General features: G+C 37.6%; 1 pseudogene; it reads left to right on the forward strand.

Moving 5' to 3' along the window:
• Positions 1-1,751: 1,751 nt before the first annotated feature.
• On the forward strand, positions 1,752-8,045 carry LOC129499070 (heat shock protein HSP 90-beta-like; annotated as a pseudogene).
• The last annotated feature ends 10,956 nt before the right edge of the window (positions 8,046-19,001 follow it).

The following is a 19,001-nucleotide window of genomic DNA, read 5'->3' on the forward strand; positions in this document are numbered from 1 at the left end:
GATGGAGTCCCACATCAGGCTCCCTGCTAGGAGTCTGCTTCTCCCTCTGCCTATGTCTCTGCTACTCTCTATGTGTCTTCATGAATAAATAAAATCTTAAAAAAAATAAGGAAAGAGAAAAGGAAAGAGAAAAAAGAAAGGAGAAAAAGGAAAAGAGAAAAAAAGCAAGAAATAACAAAAGAGAACAAAACTATAAAAAGCAAGATATACATAAAACTCAAAGTAAGATAAAGATAAATCTAAATATATCAGTAATCATCATAGTTGTAATTCAAGTTGCCAATTAAAATACATAAATGATCAGATTTGTTTTTAAAAATCCAGCAACATGCTATATTTAAAAGATATACCGGGGATCCCTGGGTGGCGCAGCGGTTTGGCGCCTGCCTTTGGCCCAGGGCGCGATCCTGGAGACCCGGGATCGAGTCCCACGTCGGGCTCCCGGTGCATGGAGCCTGCTTCTCCCTCTGCCTGCGTCTCTGCCTCTCTCTCTCTCTCTCTCTCTCTCTCTCTCTCTGTGATGACTATCATAAATAAATAAAAAAAAATTAAAAAAAAAAGATATACCTAAAAATAAGAACAAAGAAATGTTGAATATTAAGTAATGGAAAAAGACACATAAAAAATACAAACCAAAGAAAGCTAAAGAAATTACCATAATTTACTGAAAAATAAATAGTAAGACAGAGAATGACAATAGGGCTAAATAGGAGGTAAACAAAACTTTTGGGTTAAAAGCTCAGAACTTATGAACTGCCTGATTACAAGTCCTAGGAGTATGATTTACTAGTTTTACAACCTTGAGTACATTACTTAAAGTTTGAAAATCCTTTTTAAATTATTTGTAATGGATAATCATTGTATCCATCTCAAGAGGTTATTATGATGAGTAACTGAACTAAAGTATGCAAAGCACTTGACTGGAGAATGGCAAACACATGTATATGTTTATTGGAAGGAACAAGATTGTTAACGAAGTAAAATTAAATTGTAAAATTTTCACTTTAGACTACTTTTCAAATTTGCTCATCAGTAATTAGAGTAATATAGAAACTCTAACAGATTTTTGTTTCATTCTATTTTATTTATTTTCTAAAGATTGGCAGAATGCTTGAATTGCTGAGAACAAGAAACTGCATAGAAAATAATAACCTAGGGGTGCTTGGCTGGCTCAGTGGTTGAGCATCTGCCTTTCACTCAGGTCATGATCCTGGGGTCCTGGGATCAAGTCCTGCATTGGGCTTCCCTCAGGGAGGCTGCTTCTCCCTCTGCCTATGTCTCTGCCTCTCTCTGTGGGTCTTGTGTCTCATGAAAAAATGAATAAAATCTTTAAAAAAGAAGAGAAAAAAACTAATTAAACAAGAATTGACTCTTTGAGTCAGAGTGTTGCTACATGAAAGGAAATATTCAAAATTGTTATTAAAGAACTCCAATAAATTTTTTAATTAAAAAAACCCAAAATTGTTATTAAAGAAAAGTCATCTTAGAGATTATACTTTGTATAGAGCCATTAAAAACTATTACCACCAGAAGGATAAACTTGGAGTTTGTGGTTCTCTATTTCATGTCTTTGTCCTGTTGTCCTGATTGTTTTAAGATAGATACATGGCTACCAAGACCAACGGTAACTGATCTTACTCTAAAAAAAATAGTCTCTTGAGTCACCCCCCCCCCCACAGCCTTGGTGCGGCGAGCGGGACACAGCCCCTGCCCACCGTGGTCTGTAGTACTTGCAGCTCTTCTACTTTAAGATGCCTGAGGAAGTGCACCATGGAAAGGAGGAGGTGGAGGCTTTTGCCTTCCAGGCAGAAATTGCACAGCACATGTCCTTCATCATCAATACGTTCTATTCTAACAAGGAAATTTTTCTTCGAGAGTTAATCAGTAATGCTTCTGATGCCTTGGACAAGATTTGCTATGAAAGCCTGACAGACCCTTCCAAGTTGGACAGTGGTAAAGACCTGAAAATTGACATCATCCATAACCACCAGGAACACACCCTGACTCTATTGGACACAGGCATTGGTATGACCAAAGCTGATATCTCATAAATAACTTGGGAACCATCGCCAAGTCTGGCACTAAAGCATTCATGGAGGCTCTTCAGGCTGGTGCAGACATCTCCATGATTGGACAGTTTGGTGTTGGCTTTTATTCTGCTTATCTGGTGGCAGAGAAAGTGGTTGTTATCACAAAGCACAATAATGATGAGCAGTATGCATGGGAGTCTTCTGCTGGGGGCTCTTTCTTTTTAAAAAAATTTTATTGGAGGAGGGGCAAGATGGCGGAAGAGTAGGGCCCCCAAATCACCTGTCCCCAAAAAATTACCTAGATAACCTTCAAATCATCCTGAAAATCCACGATTCGGCCTGAGATTTAAAGAGAGAACAGCTGGAAGGCTACAGTGAGAAGAGTTCACGCTTCTATCAAGGTAGGAAGACGGGGAAAGAGAAATAAAGAAACAAAAGGCCTCCGAGGGTGGGGGGGGCCCGGGAGGAGCCGGGATGAGGCCGGGGCAAGTGTCCCCAGGACAGGAGAGCCCCGTCCCGGAGAAGCAGGAGCTGCACCAACCTTCCCGGGCGGAAAGGGGCCCGCAGGGAGTTGGAGCAGGACCCAGGAGGGCGGGGATGCCCTCGGGCTCCCGGGGACAATAACAGACACCTGCGCCCCGGGAGAGCGCCCCGAGCTCCCTAAGGGCTGGAGCGCGCACGGCGGGGCCGGAGCAGCTCGGAGGGGCTCGGGCGGCGGCTCCGCAGAGGGGGCTGCGGGGCGAGAGCGCGAATCCCACAGCGCAGGCCCCGGAGCACAGGGCGCCGGGACACAGCCCAGGATCCGGCCTCCCCCGGGACAGGCAGAGGCCGGGAGGGCCCAGGACAGCGAGGACGCTCCTGCCCCGAGGTGAGCAGATCAGCGGCCCCGCCCCGGAGCCTCCAGGCCCTGCAGACCGAGAGCCCCGTAGTTCCTGCGGGGGCTGAATCCAGGCTTCCAGAGATGCCATAGCAACTGCGGCTGTTCCTCCTGGGGCCTCAAGGGGTAAACAACCCCCGCTGAGCCCTGCAGCAGGCAGGGGCAGAGCAGCTCCCCCAAGTGCTAACACCTGAAAATCAGCACAACAGGCCCCTCCCCCAGAAGACCAGCTAGACGGACCAGTTCCAGGGGAAGTCAAGGGACTTAAAGTCTACAGATTCAGAAGATACTCCCCCGCATTCCAATACAACTTATTTTTGGCCACTCTGCACTGAGCAAAATGACTAGAAGGAAAACCTTACCTCAAAAGAAAGAATCAGAAACAGTCCTCTCTCCCACAGAGTTACAAAATCTGGATTACAATTCAATGTCAGAAAGCCAATTCAAAAGCACTGTTATACAGCTACTGGTGGCTCTAGAAAAAAGCATTAAGGACTCACGAGACTTCATGACTGCAGAATTTAGATCCAATCAGGCAGAAATTAAAAATCAATTGAATGAGATGCAATCCAAACTAGAAGTCCTAACGACGAGGGTTAACGAGGTGGAAGAACGAGTGAGTGACATAGAAGACAAGTTAATGGCAAAGAGGGAAACTGAGGAAAAAAGAGACAAACAATTAAAGGACCATGAAGACAGATTAAGGGAAATAAATGACAGTCTAAGGAAGAAAAACCTACATTTAATTGGGGTTCCCGAGGGCGCCGAAAGGGACAGAGGGCCAGAATATGTATTTGAACAAATCCCAGCTGAAAACTTTCCCAATCTGGGAAGGGAAACAGGCATTCAGATCCAGGAAATAGAGAGATCCCCCCCTAAAATCAATAAAAACCGTTCAACACCTCGACATTTAATAGTTAAGCTTCCAAATTCCAAAGATAAACAGAAGGTCCTTAAAGCAGCAAGAGACAAGAAGTCCCTGACTTTCATGGGGAGGAATATTAGGGTAACAGCAGACCTCTCCACAGAGACGAGGCAGGCTAGAAAGGGCTGGCAGGATATATTCAGGGTCCTAAATGAGAAGAACATGCAACCAAGAATACTTTATCCAGCAAGGCTCTCATTCAAAATGGAAGGAGAGATAAAGAGCTTCCAAGACAGGCAGGAACTGAAAGAATATGTGACCTCCAAACCAGCTCTGCAAGAAATTTTAAGGGGGACTCTTAAAATTCCCCTTTAAGAAGAAGTTCAGTGGAACAATCCACAAAAACAAGGACTGAATAGATATCATGATGACACTAAACTCATATCTGTCAATAGTAACTCTGAACGTGAACGGGCTTAATGACCCCATCAAAAGGCGCAGGGTTTCAGACTGGATAAAAAAGCAGGACCCATCTATTTGCTGTTTACAAGAGACTCATTTTAGACAGAAGGACACCTACAACCTGAAAATAAAAGGTTGGAGAACCATTTACCATTCAAATGGTTCTCAAAATATACCCTAAAAACTATAGAACACTTCTGAAAGAAATTGAGGAAGACACAAAGAGATGGAAAAATATTCCATGCTCATGGATTGGAAGAATGAATATTGTGAAAATGTCAATGTTACCCAGGGCAATTTACACGTATACTGCAATCCCTATCAAAATACCATGGACTTTCTTCAGAGACTTAGAACAAATTATTTTAAGATTTGTGTGGAATCAGAAAAGACCCCGAACAGCCAGGGGAATTTTAAAAAAGAAAACCATATCTGGGGGCATCACAATGCCAGATTTCCGGTTGTACTACAAAGACAGGTCATCAAGACAGTGTGGTACTGGCACAAAAACAGACACATAGATCAATGGAACAGAATAGAGAACCCAGAAGTGGACCCTGAACTTTATGGTCAACTAATATTCGATAAAGGAGGAAAGACGATCCACTTGAAGAAAGACAGTCTCTTCAAAAAATAGTCCTGGGAAAATTGTACATCCACATGCAGAAGAATGAAACTAGACCACTCTCTTACACCATACACAAAGATAAACTCAAAATGGATGAAAGATCTAAATGTGAGACAAGATTCCATCAAAATCCTAGAGGAGAACACAGGCAACACCCTTTTTGAACTTGGCCACAGTAACTTCTTGCAAGATACATCCACGAAAGCAAAAGAAACAAAAGCAAAAATGAACTATTGGGACTTCATCAAGATAAGAAGCTTTTACACAGCAAAGGATACAGTCAACAAAACTCAAAGACAACCTACAGAATGGGAGAAGATATTTGCAAATAACATATCAGATAAAGGGCTAGTTTCCTAAATCTATAAAGAACTTATTAAACTCAACACCAAAGAAACAAACAATCCAATCATGAAATGGGCAAAAGACATGAACAGAAATCTCACAGAGGAAGACATAGACATGGCCAACATGCACATGAGAAAATGCTCTGCATCACTTGCCATCAGGGAAATACAAATCAAAACCACAATGAGATGCCACCTCACACCAGTGAGAATGGGGAAAATTAACAAGGCAGGAAACAACAAATGTTGGAGAGGATGTGGAGAAAAGGGAACCCTCTTACACTGTTGGTGGGAATGTGAACTGGTGCAGCCACTCTGGAAAACTGTGTGGAGGTTCCTCAAAGAATTAAAAATAGACCTGCCCTACGACCCAGCAATTGCACTGTTAGGGATTTACCCCAAAGATTCAGATGCAATGAAACGCCAGGGCACCTGCACCCCGATGTTTCTAGCAGCCATGTCCACAATGGCCAAACTGTGGAGGGAGCCTCGGTGTCCATCGAAGGATGAATGGATAAAGATGTGGTTTATGTATACAATGGCATATTACTCAGCCATTAGAAACGACAAATACCCACCATTTGCTTCAACGTGGATGGAACTGGAGGGTATTATGCTGAGTGAAGTAAGTCAATCGGAGAAGGACAAACAGTGTATGTTCTCATTCATTTGGGGAATATGAATAATAGTGAAAGGGAATATAAGGGAAGGGAGAAGAAATGTGTGAGAAATATCAGAAAGGGACACAGAACATAAAGACTTCTAACTCTGAGAAATGAGTGGGGTGGTGGAGTGGGAGGAGGGTGGGGGGTGGGGGTGAATGGGTGACGGGCACTGAGGGGGACACTTGACGGGATGAGCATTGGGTGTTATTCTGTATGTTGGTAAATTGAACACCAATAAAAATTAATTTATAAAATAAAATAAAAATTAAAAAATAAAAAATAAAATAAAATAAAATTACATGTAAAAAAATTTTATTTACTTATTCATGATAGACACAGAGAAAGAGATGGGCAGGGACATAGGCAGAGGGAGAAGCAGGCTCCATACCGGGAGCCTGACGTGGGACTGGATCCTGGGACTCCAGGACCAGGCCCTGGACCCAAGGCAGGCGCCAAACCACTGAGTCACCCAGGGATCCCTTGGGGCTCTTTCACTGTGTGTGCAGACCATGGTGAGCCCATTGGCCAGGGTACCAAAGTGATCCTCCATCATAAAGAAGACCAAAAAGAATATTTAGAGGAGAGACGTGTCAAAGAAGTGGTGAAGAATCACTCACAGTTCATAGGTTATCCCATCACCCTTTATTTGGAGAAGGAATGAGAGAAAGAAATTAGTGGTGATGAGGCAGAAGAGGAGAAAGGGGAGAAGGAGTTAGAAGATAAAGATGATGAGGAGAAACCCAAGATTGAAGATGTGGGTTCAGATGAGGAGGATGATAGTGGGAAGGAAAAGAGAAAGAAGACAAAGAAGATTGAGGAAAAATACATTGATCAAGAAGAACTGAACAAGACCAAGCCCATTTGGACCAGAAACCCTGAAGACACCACCCAGGAGGAATATGGAGAGTTTTACAAAAGCCTTACTAATGACTGGGAAGATCACCTGGCAGTCAAGCACTTCTCTGTAGAAGGTCAGTTGGAATTCAGGGCATTGCTCTTCATCCCTTGTTGGGATCCTTTTGACCTCTTTGAGAACAAGAAGGAAAAGAACAACTTCAAACTCTATGTCCGCCATGGGTTCATCATGGACAGCTGTGATGAATTGATATCAGAGTATCTCAACTTCATCCGTGGTGTGGTTGACTCCGAGGACCTGCCCCTGAACATCTCCTGAGAAATGCTTCAGCAGAGCAAAATCTTGAAGGCCATTCGCAAAAATATTGTGAAGAAATGCCTTGAGCTCTTCCCTGAATTGGCAGAAGACAAGGAGAACTATAAGAAATTCTATGAGGCGTTCTCTGAAAACCTAAAGCTTGGAATCCATGAAGATTCCACTAACCGGTGCCGCCTTTCTGAGCTGCTGCGTTACCACACTTTCCAGTCTGGAGATGAGATGACTTCTCTTTCAGAGTATGTGTCCTATATGAAGGAGACTCAGAAGTCCATCTATTACATCACTGGTGAGAGCAAAGAGCAGGTTGCCAACTCCGCTTTTGTGGAGCAAGTGCAGAAACAGGGCTTCGAGGTACTGTATATGATAGAGCCTATTGACGAGTACTGTGTGCAGCAGCTCAAGGAGTTTGATGGGAAGAGTATTGTCTCAGTTACCAAGGAGGGCCTGGAGTTGCCTGAGGATGAAAAGGGGGAAGAAGAAAATGGAGGAGAGTAAGGCCAAGTTTGAGAATCTCTGCAAACTCTGAAGGAAATCTTGGATAAGAAGGTTGAAAAGGTCCATCTCCAACAGGCTGGTGGCTTCACCCTGCTGTATTGTGACAAGCACCTATGGCTGGACTGCCAACATGGAGCGGATCATGAAAGCCCAGGCACTCCAGGACAACTCTACAATGGGCTATATGATGGCCAAAAAGCACCTGGAGATCAGCCCTGACCACCCCATTGTGGAGACGCTGCGGCAGAAGGCAGAGGCAGACAAGAATGATAAGGCTGTCAAGGACCTGGTGGTGCTGCTGTTTGAAACAGTTCTGCTCTCCTCCAGCTTCTCACTGGAGGATCCCCAGACTCACTCCAACCGTATTTACCGCATGATCAAGCTAGGCCTGGGCATTGATGAAGATGAAGTGACAGCAGAGGAACCCAGTGCTGCTGTTCCTGATGAGATCCCTCCGCTTGAGGGTGATGAGGATGCCTCTCGCATGGAAGAAGTCAATTAATTTCTCCCCGCAGACCTTGTGCCCTCTGTGTCCCCATGGCTCCCCAGCAACCCTGAGTAGCCCCAGTTCACCTAATTCCCTCTGCTGATGTCTAGTGGATTTTTTCCCCTCCTGTCTTTGTTTGAGGCAGGAAAGACGGGCCTTAAGCCCTAGCCCTCAAGAAATTTAACAAGGGGTTTGGATGTGTATTGTGGTGTTTGTTTATTTTATTTTGAGATTAAAATATGCAAATAAAGAAGATACAGTTTTATAAAAACTAAAAACTAAAAGTAAAACTAAATAAAAATATCAACATTTTGTTGATAGAAGGAATTTGAGCAACATTGACCTTCCTTGCGAATAGAGCTATTTATTGCTGGAATGAAGGAAAACAATTAGATATTGCCTTTAAAGATGACAAGTTAAATTCACAAACATCTGCTATTTGGGTAATCTGCTGAAGAATTTGAGATCGTTCAAAGGACCCATATTTTCCTGTTATAGGGCGGTAATACATCCAGAATGACAATGTTGTGTGATTCATTCCTATTTTTTTCTCCATGTTTTCTAAAGATAAAGATTTTCAGCTGTTCTTTTTAGTCTCAAAATAAGGTTTAAATGGGCCAGAAGGTCCATTTCTGAGAAGAGTGGCATTGCAAAATTAGACTCCTATTTGTGCCTCAAAGTAAGAATGACAGGTTAAATTCACAAACATCTGCTTCAATCTTCATTCTCAGTATCACATTTGTGTAAGCTCAATAGTGTTGTTAACAACAACAACAACAACAACAACAACAAAACCATTAAAGTCACTTGGGAATTATCATGAACTTATCAGAAAGCTTCTGAATTTAGTAACTTTTATCTTTATTTGGACCAAGTACGAGATAAAGGTCAAGAACATTCATTCCTAACAAATACATGATAAATACCACATGCTTTTGTTTTAAAGAAACTTACTGGACTGAGGGAAAAGTTTGTTAATTTTTATGTAATAGTTTTAAGTCCCTCTGGGAAATGTAGACTAAAGAAATCACATGTAACACAGTGATGGTAACACTAAAGTTCTTAAAACTCTCAAACTAATAATGTCTGCACTTTTGGGTAATGTCACCTTTTGAGATTTAGATAAAGTTGTGACCCTTTCCTCAGAATAATGCACTTAGACAAATACATCTTCAGTTGGCAGACTATTTTAAGAGTCTCTCAAGTCTTATCATCTTTCAGACCCACAAATGTGCCTTCTGTAGAAGAATACAATGATTTGTTCTTTGGGGAGAAAATAAACTACTGCCTACCATAATGAGGCATGAAACCAATATGCTATAGGGATTATTCCTATATTTCCTTACTGTTCTCTTGTGTTTGTGCAATATCATGTCATTATTGATTTTTTGAAATTTAAAATCTAGTCCAGGAAACTTTCCTTTCCTAAAAAGAAAGGCCCTGAGACATAATACTAAGCCATATGAATACCTGTAGTGTAGCTGGATAAGCAACCATTATCAAGCCACTAGTTTCTCTTCCCAAACTAACTGTTGATATTGAACTTTCTTCAGGCACTGTAAAACTTTCTTTGAAGTAATTACCTTTTACCTGTGCTTCTTCCTTGCATAGACTACTTCTAAGTACTTAACACTGGCTTTATATTTAGGAACTTACCAAAAAATAGGATCATTTGCAATTTATGGACTTAAAAATAATATTAGTAGTTTGATTCCTCTTCCCTCCACTCTTACCCTATGATATGCAGTAGCACACAGGGGTGGACTTGGCAGTGATTACTCATAGATTTTACTGACTTCTCTCAATAGTTGAACCCTCCCAGGTGTATTTTATTTCCATAGGAAACAGGCTTGAAAACAAGTAAACAAAATTGAGAGTGGTAGGAGTATGAATGGAGGGTGGTCTGTCTCCAGCACTCGGACAGTGGGATGCCCCTTGCTGGATGCTTTTGAGTCATGCCTTGAAATAATATCAGGCTCCTAGATATTAAAACCAACTATTTATACTAAAAGTGTCCATTTCTACCCTTTGTCACAAGAAAACAATCAAGATTTCATCTAGCAGATCAACATTTTTAGAACTAATAAAAGTAGTGGCTTCCTACCTTATTCTCTGCATCAAACATGGTTTTCACAAGGTTACATCTGATACCAGCTCTTATACATGAGAAAAATGACCTTTTGTCCTGCACATTTCAGAAACTTTAAATTGTCAACCTTATGGTCCTCAACATTAGAGAAAAAAATCAGGAGAAATGAATAAAAAAGAAAGAATTTTAAAACCTTTGTCAAATATCTGAAATACTATGATGCTAGTATCATTTTAATTTCTGAAAAGATTTAGGAAAGTTCATACTTTGGCCGTAGGACTAATCCACTCAGAAACTAGTCATTACAAGTCATATTTCTTTATAGATTATTTTATAGCTGACAAACTGGAACTGAATAAAAGTATTTTCTCCTGAAACTACTATAGAGTCAAAAATCAAAGAAACTCTCTGAAGACCAATGTGATAACCTCTCAAATAACTCACTTATACTAAAAATATATTATGTAGTCATCAGCAGTGAAGATAAACTAATGGATGTGCTCATATTTCAAACAGAATGATGTTATAACGGGGATAAAGAATTATTAGTTTCATTTGGATTATTTTTCTTGGATCAATAAACATAAATAAGAATGGTCACTTAGAAAGCTAAATGTAATGGAGGAAATGTAGATATGCTTACAGGTACAATTGTGATATTGAAAATAAAATTTAAGATTGGTGTTTCTGAGGCATGTATCTAAAAAATGAAGATGGGAGATAATTCTTGCATTCAGATAAATGAAAACATTTTACCTTTTCTTGTCCTGTTTTGTTTTTCCAATGATCATGGCCTACTTTACTGATAATTAAATACAAAAATCACATGCAACTCTAGATTGAATAAAGACAGTTCCTTGTATTTTGTTATAGGGATTTTAAAGTTCACTGTTTTTCTTCTCCTGAACCTTGAAGGATGTTAAAAATTGAGGAAAATGTAATCTTACAAAAACTGGTAACCTCCAAATGTCAAAAAAAATGTCTGATGTTATGTTTTATTTAATAGTAAATGAAATTACTTCATACTGTATCAAATGTGTTTCCAAATAGAAAGCCAAAACCTACATAAACTATTTTGCCAAGAAATTTTCTGCCATGGTTCTCATTGTTGATATAGAGTTTAAATGAAGACCTTAGATGAAGAGGGAAAGTACATCTTTACATCCAGCTTTCTTGGCAACAGAAGAAAGTGCTGTATTGTTCTTCACACAATCCACCCCCATTAGAGCTCAAGATGTTCTTTTCCTTCTAATCCTCATTTGTACCCCTTAGTCATTTGTTTAGAATTAAATTAACTACAATTTGGAAAATGTGGATGAAAGGTAGCGCATTGAGTAGATATCACATGTTTCCTGAATGGTGCCTGTTTGGACTCTTTCACAGCCATTCATTGTGCTTGAAAGGGTGTAGTGTGTGAATTGTTGGACTGTCACTCTGCAGAGAAGTCTGGCAGCCAGTATTACCATGGAAACAGCAGGAAAACGACAATTAACAAAATGGCTCTGATTTTTTTCCTCTTTCTTTTTCTACTCTTTATATTTAGGGAGGATATCCCCCCTTTAAAATGCACACACACACTCATACATACACAAAAATACACAGGCAGACATGATGAAAAAAACAATATTTGAAATTCTACTTACAATTGGATTCTTCCATGGATGGTATCAGTGATTTTTAAAAAATCATACTTCAAATATAAAATATTTATCAATGGTTTTCTCAACTTATTCCTTCCTCCCCCTTTCAGTTTTTGTCCTTTTCAGACATTGAAAGAATTCTTTGGAAATATCCTTAGGTAAATGACTGTTAATGAGCAGAATCTGTGATTTTAACCCTGGCACATTCATTGGACTTTTAATTAGTCCCTCTTACCATCATTCCTGTGACAGAAACACAATGTAGGCCTAAGAGCTTACACCAAAAGAAGGCTCTATTTAGATTTGTCAACCTTAGTTTAAGTTAGAACATCAAGAAAAGTGGGTTAGATATGGCCATTATGACTAGAATTTGTGACTTAAGACTGAAGAGAGCAAAATAAGTAAACGTTTGATTTCATCATTAATACTAAAAATTCATCGCAATCCAAACTTTGTCAGACTTTGGTATCTTTAAAATGTCTATTCATAAATTTAAAAAATGATTGTACATTGTAAGTATCATAATTGAAGTAAAATGTGAGTGGGAGACCTATTGAGACTGTGTTAAATATTCCATTAAATGAAACAATGTGGCTTGTAGATAAGCACTTAGGAGTTTAAGAATGAATGTTTCTTTTGCACACAATATTTAAAATATGTTCTTTCCTAAGCTTTATGGAAAAATGTAATTCTATAGAAGGCCTAAATCCATCAGTGACCTTGAGCTTGCTCTGACTTTAGTATAGACTGAAAAAAAAAGTTTTCTATCAGAATGAAAATACTTACTATTTTATAAGATATCTTAAAGTCATCCATAAAATTCTAAGCAAACTTTCAGAAATCATTCTTAAAATTTCCCAAAGTGAGGCTTAACCAGTGCTAAACTATGTGTTCTTTAATTTTTCTCCAACATTCTTTGACTATTTGATAATAGTTACTTCCTGTTGTAAAAAGAGCCATTTAAACATAAAACTCTAGGAGACATTTTTCTGGCAAGGATGTAATTTGTTTTTTGAAATTTAGAATCTGGGTAAATTATTTAAAGAGCTATTAATTTCTGCAAAACCTTTTAAGTTATACTTTAATGTTGCTGAACAGATAATTGTCTTTATAAGCTAACTCTAAAAGAGATGTTTAGAAAATGAATAGATATTCTAGACTGGGATATTCTTATAGTTAGGGGGAATATCAGTCACTTATACTATAAAAAACTAAAAGTATTAGGCATATTAGGAAGTCAGTATTTGAGAAAAAAGTCATGTAAAAATTTAAAAGAAGAGTATGGTTTTGAATTGAAGCCAAGCAAAACTTAGCATTTTTAACAAAACAAAACCACAAACCATGTAGCAACTTTCAAATTCTCTATTCCTATACAATTCTACTGTTAACTATATTTAAGTTACTGTAAGCTGTATCATTGAGATGGACACAAATCCTTAGAGAAGTATCCACAAGGCATATGAGAAGACAATTATTTTTTTAATTCATAGTGCAGAATTCTGGATAAAGAAGTTGAAAACCTGTACTAAAATGAAAAAAAAAAAAAAGAAATGACTCATCCAGCCATTATTATGACACACACATACACACACACACATATTTCATTAATAAAAACTTATATACTATCATTTGTGTGCCAGATAGCTTCAGAATGATACATCAGAATAATGGTCAATAAATATAAATAAGTTTAGAATTAATGAGACTCACTAAGATATCATCTCCATCATATATTTAAAATAATCAAAAAAAGTACACTTAATAACAGGGACTTAGTTCTACTTACTACCCTACTCCCAATGCCTACATCAGTGCCCAACATGGACTCTCACTTCAGAACATGCTTGTTTAGTAATTTAGCCTCCCTTTTCACTCCCTTTGTCAATGGGAGTTGAATGACAAATCAGGGAATTCTGAACCACTCATCTGTTTATGCATTATTTAATATGCATAATTTCTTATTTTAGATTTTCTTCCTCAGTAAGTTTCATATACAGCTGTTAGATTATGGGTGTATACATCTGTAGAACTGATTGACATATATTTCAAATGTCTTGCCCATTTCCTTATGTTTTTCATAATTTTTACATTATTCATAGCCAACATGGAAGAACAGTAAGTTATAACTAATAAAATAAGTAATGTACATAAAATTTAACTAAAATTAAACATGTTAATCTTGTTTCTTGTCATATTTTCTTTATTTTGCACTTTAAAGGTGATCTTACATTTTTACCATATTCTTAATGTATAACATCAAATAAAAAAGGAAAAATGCAATAAAAAGAAAAAGCAAACAAAGAACAGATGAGAAAGGAGTAAAAGAATATGTGAGAAGTAAAATAAATAAATTAAGAGCAAGAGTAAAAAAAATACATCATCCTATATTTTGTACCATAACTGAGGTCCCAGACTAGAAGAAATTCTAGCTTCGAGAGAGTCTTTTGCATTCTATGAGAACTATCTGATGAATTAATCCCTGAGTACATATCTAAGTGTTTTTCCCTGTTTCCTTAAAATGACTAGTTACAAAACAATTAGCAATTTCAAACACAGCCTAGTTACAAAGAAAAATATGGATGGATTTGAGAATATTGAGATACTAGAGAAGTAAAAAGATTAAACGAACATCTTGCAAAAATAAATTTAAAAGACTTTAAGAACTTGGATATTTCTCAGTCACACTAGGTACACTGTCAAGTGCTCAATTGCCACATGTCTCTGTGATTGCAGATTATAGAACTTTTCCATCATCATAGAAAGTTCTCTTGGTTATTGCTGTTCTAGATTCCTCTTCTCACAGTGGTGTCATCTAAGTCCACATAATTGCTTTATTACTAATTTTTTTCACTTAAATATTGAGTAGCTTTCCTTATGGCATTAAATATATATGTATTACTAAATAATATTGAGTTACCTTAATTATTTTTATAGGCAGATATTGGTAGATATTACTCATTTGGTTTTGGTTTTTCATTTTTGAAAATATGGCCACATACAGGACTTTAACAAGTACAGTACAAGAAGAACTTTAATTTGTACATACAGGACTTTTAATATTTATTATTTTTTAAAGATTTTATTTATAAACATATATAGTTATATGTTTATATAGTTATATATAAAATTTAGACATAAATTTATATAAAATTTATGTCTATATATATAGACATAACTGGTGCCATGTAAGCAGAAAGCAGTTACTTAATACCACCTATTTTTGGTAAGGTTCTACTATTATATGTTGCATTTTAGATTCAAGTAGTAGCTTACAGCATTTTATATAAGAGTTTGCTGGTGAAATAATATATTTTATACACATAATTAAAAATAAACATTTGGTTTTTGTTAACAATTTAGAGAGATACATAGGTTTCTGTTTCTGAAATAATACATCAATTATCTTATGTTATACAGTTGTAGTTCTTTCTAAATATAGTGAATTATTTTTTTATTCAGATGCTTTATTTTTTTTAAAGATTTTATTTATTTATTCATGAAAGACACACACAGAGAGAGGCAGAGACCTATGCAGAGGGAAAAGCAGGCTCCATGCAGGGAGCCCAATGTGGGACTTGATCCTGAGACTCCAGGATCACAACATGGGCTGAAAGCAGGCACTCAACTGCTGAGCCACCCAGGTGTCCCTTATTCAGATGCTTTAGATGAAAATAAAATCATCATTAAAAGTCTGGTCTGTAGAAAGTACATACTATTTTACTTAGAAGTTAACCACTTAAAAGCCCCCTTCCTTTTTCTTCAATATTTTCCCAATTTAACCTATGCACTCCTTTGAACTGTTTGAATCAAGTTATTAATTAAGGTAATTGCAGTTTTTACCAAGCTAATTTATTTTTTTATTAGACTGTACCTATGATCCTAGTTCTTCGCGTTCAAATATCCTTGCCCTCTGCTTAGCATCTCAGTGTTTAATTTCATTAAGGGTTTAGAGAAATTCTTGCTAATTTTATTATAGACCAGTCTGTCATTAAGCTGTATAATTTACAACATGAAACACTTAGTTTCAAAGGAAAAAAAAAAGTTTAAACACATACATTACAGAACCCTGACAAATTAAATTAGATTTTTTTTCTACCAGCAATAATATCTTAATATGGCAAAGAGTTCTCAAGTCAGAGGATATAATACATGAGAAGAGATGACTTCTTTAAAATTGTGTCACAGAATTTTAATTTCCCAATTTTCCAAGTAATCAAGTAATTTTTAGTACAAGTATTGTCATAGGCTTCTTCTCTACAATAAATATTTCAATGGGAAGAGCCTGTTTGCTTTATATACTTATGAAACATACAAAAACACATAGAAAGCACATTTTTAGGGACACCTGGGTGGCTCAGTGGTTAAGCGTCTGCCTTCAGCTCAGGGTGTGATACCAGGGTCCCAGGATAGAGTCCCACATCGGGCTCCCTGTGAGGAGCTTGCCTCTCCCTCTGCCTGTGTCTCTGTCTTTCTCTCTCTGTGTTTGTCATGAATAAAGAAATGAAATCTATAAAAAAACACGGTTTTATGCATATTTATTAAGATTATTCTCAGCACATTAACAATAACAATCAGTTTTGCCTTTCCATTCATTTTGGCACGTATCAGAGAACAAGCTGATATTCCAGGAATATCACTTGAATCGGTACTGTTTAAATCGCTTTTTTTTTTGCTTTTGACGACATTTGCCAACTTCACAGGGAATTATAAATTTTCTATATTCATGAAAGATTGTGTCCTGAATTTGTGCCACTCAATCCTATGCTTTTATCTCCCAGTCTATCTCCATCTTCTGTTGCCAACACCAAATAATGACTCTCTATGGCCTCAAATTTTTGTAGTCAGTGCTTTATATTGTTTGCCTCAAATAGGTGCCTGCCCTGCTAATTTCGTATCTTCCTATATTCCAATCTTCTTTGCTGATCTCAGTTCAGTGGGAAGTCTTTGCTGGTTCAATATCTGCTCAGATTAGAGGAATTTATTCTGTCATTTTTGATTCACAATTACTATTTCAAGTTTCTAAGGAACTTTCTGATTCAGTCATAAGATAATATCTAATTAAGTATTTAATTTTAACTGATATATGCCCTAATCTCTCTTTTCAGGACAATTTCATTTCAAAATGTAATTATCTTTCCTTGACACTGTACCATAGTTAAGTTTACTTTAGGCTATCCCCACATGCTTGAAATTCAGAAACTAGTATTAAAGGAAGTTTAATGTCTTCCTATTAAAAAAATGTATCTTATTATAAACAGGAGGAATAGAGAATACCTCTTGTGATCTAATTGAGGCTACTATTCCCAGAAACCACTAGGATGTAGAAATAGTTTCAGGCTGAGGGAATAGTTGCATCATCTTATTTTAAGACGTTTTTCTATCTGCCTGATCAGTAGAGCATTTTTTTAAATCAAAGCTTCCAAAATAAAACCTCTACTGAAATTCAACATTTTCCTAAGACCAATAAATTCACTTTACATGTATATAAGAGCAAATATGATTTCCTAGTGAAACCACTAGGATGTAGAAATAGTTTCAGGCTGAGGGAATAGTTGCATCATCTTATTTTAAGATGTTTTTCTATCTGCCTGATCAGTAGAGCATTTTTTTAAATCAAAGCTTCCAAAATAAAACCTCTACTGAAATTCAACATTTTCCTAAGACCAATAAATTCACTTTACATGTATATAAGAGCAAATATGATTTCCTAGTGAAACCACTAGGATGTAGAAATAGTTTCAGGCTGAGGGAATAGTTGCATCATCTTATTTTAAGATGTTTTTCTATCTGCCTGATCAGTAGAGCATTTTTTTAAATCAAAGCTTCCAAAATAAAACCTCTACTGAAATTCAACATTTTCCTAAGACCAATAAATTCACTTTACATGTATATAAGAGCAAATATGATTTCCCAACTAATTTTTTTTACTATATGTTGCTTAAGTACACTAGAAATTTTTAAAAAAGACATCAACTGAAAAAACAAACAGGCAAGATGGAAAAAGAGTAGGAGACCTCCTCTTATCTGATCTTAATTTACCTAGATAAGTATCAAGCTATCCTGAACACCTATGAATTCAACCTGAGATGTAAGGAAAGAATGCCTGGAACTATATAAATAGAAAACTGACCACTTTATGCAAGGTAGGAGTGTGGATAAGGGAAATGGAAGGGATATATCAGGAGATAAATGGCAGTGGAGAAGGAACCTATATAAGACTGCTGGAAAGTGATATTGCCCTGGAGCTCAAAATTGGGACCTTCAGAAATTTGTTACAGTGAAAGACTTCCCTCCTTGAAAGGTGCTCAGTGGTGAAGAGGGGCAGAATCCCAGATGAGACAGTGGGATCTCAAGATCCCTGGAGTCACAGAAAGAACAGGGGTGCCTGAGCCAGCAAAGTTCCCAAACATTGGAGCTGAGAAACCGGTTTAGGTCAGTAAGCCAAGGAGAGAGCTCTCAGCTCTTTTCACCACAAACCATGAACTGAGGCCAGATTAAAGTTTGCTCTTTCTGTTGGGAACCTGCAAAGGACTGGAACGCAGCAACCATCTGCCTTCCCTGGGAGGAGTGATGTGGGTGAGGGTGGAGCAGGTGCACACACATGATTAGGTGAAAGCTCTCCTGCTCTGGGCCCAGAAAGTGCATGAGTCAGCATTGCTCCACCTTGCTTTTGGAGAATCAAATTGGAAGGGTGTTGTGGGAGTCTGAAGAGCTTGGCACATATCGCATTATTTCAGTTCCATGGCTGGAGATCCTGTGTGGCCATTTTTAATTTCACCCTCTATAGAGACATGGAAAGCATTCAGAGAACAAAAGCCATAAACAGCAAACACCTTAGACTGACCATGGCCCCCCAGCCAGGGGCAGTGCAACTTTCCCCAGGCAAGACACCTGAGAATCAACCCAATGCGCCTCTCCTCCAGAAGACCAGCTGGAAGAACAGGTAAACCTCAAGTTTAGACCAATTAGCACTGCAAAACTCCAGAGCTAGGAGAAAATAATATATAGAACTCAAGGTTTTTTCTTATGATTCATTTATCTTTCAGTTTAAAATTTTCCATTTTTCCCTCATTTTTCCCATTTCATCTAATTACTTATTTTAACAACTGTTTTTAAGTCTTTTTAAACTTACATTTTTTATAATTACACATTATAGATATATTCTTCATTTTTGGCTTCTTTCCATATATATATTTATATTTATATTTATGAAAATTTTGCTTTCTTTACAACTTTGGAATT

This window comes from Nyctereutes procyonoides, unplaced genomic scaffold (genome assembly GCF_905146905.1).
Source record: "Nyctereutes procyonoides isolate TBG_1078 unplaced genomic scaffold, NYPRO_anot_genome, whole genome shotgun sequence".
Classification (NCBI taxonomy): Eukaryota; Metazoa; Chordata; class Mammalia; order Carnivora; family Canidae; genus Nyctereutes; species Nyctereutes procyonoides.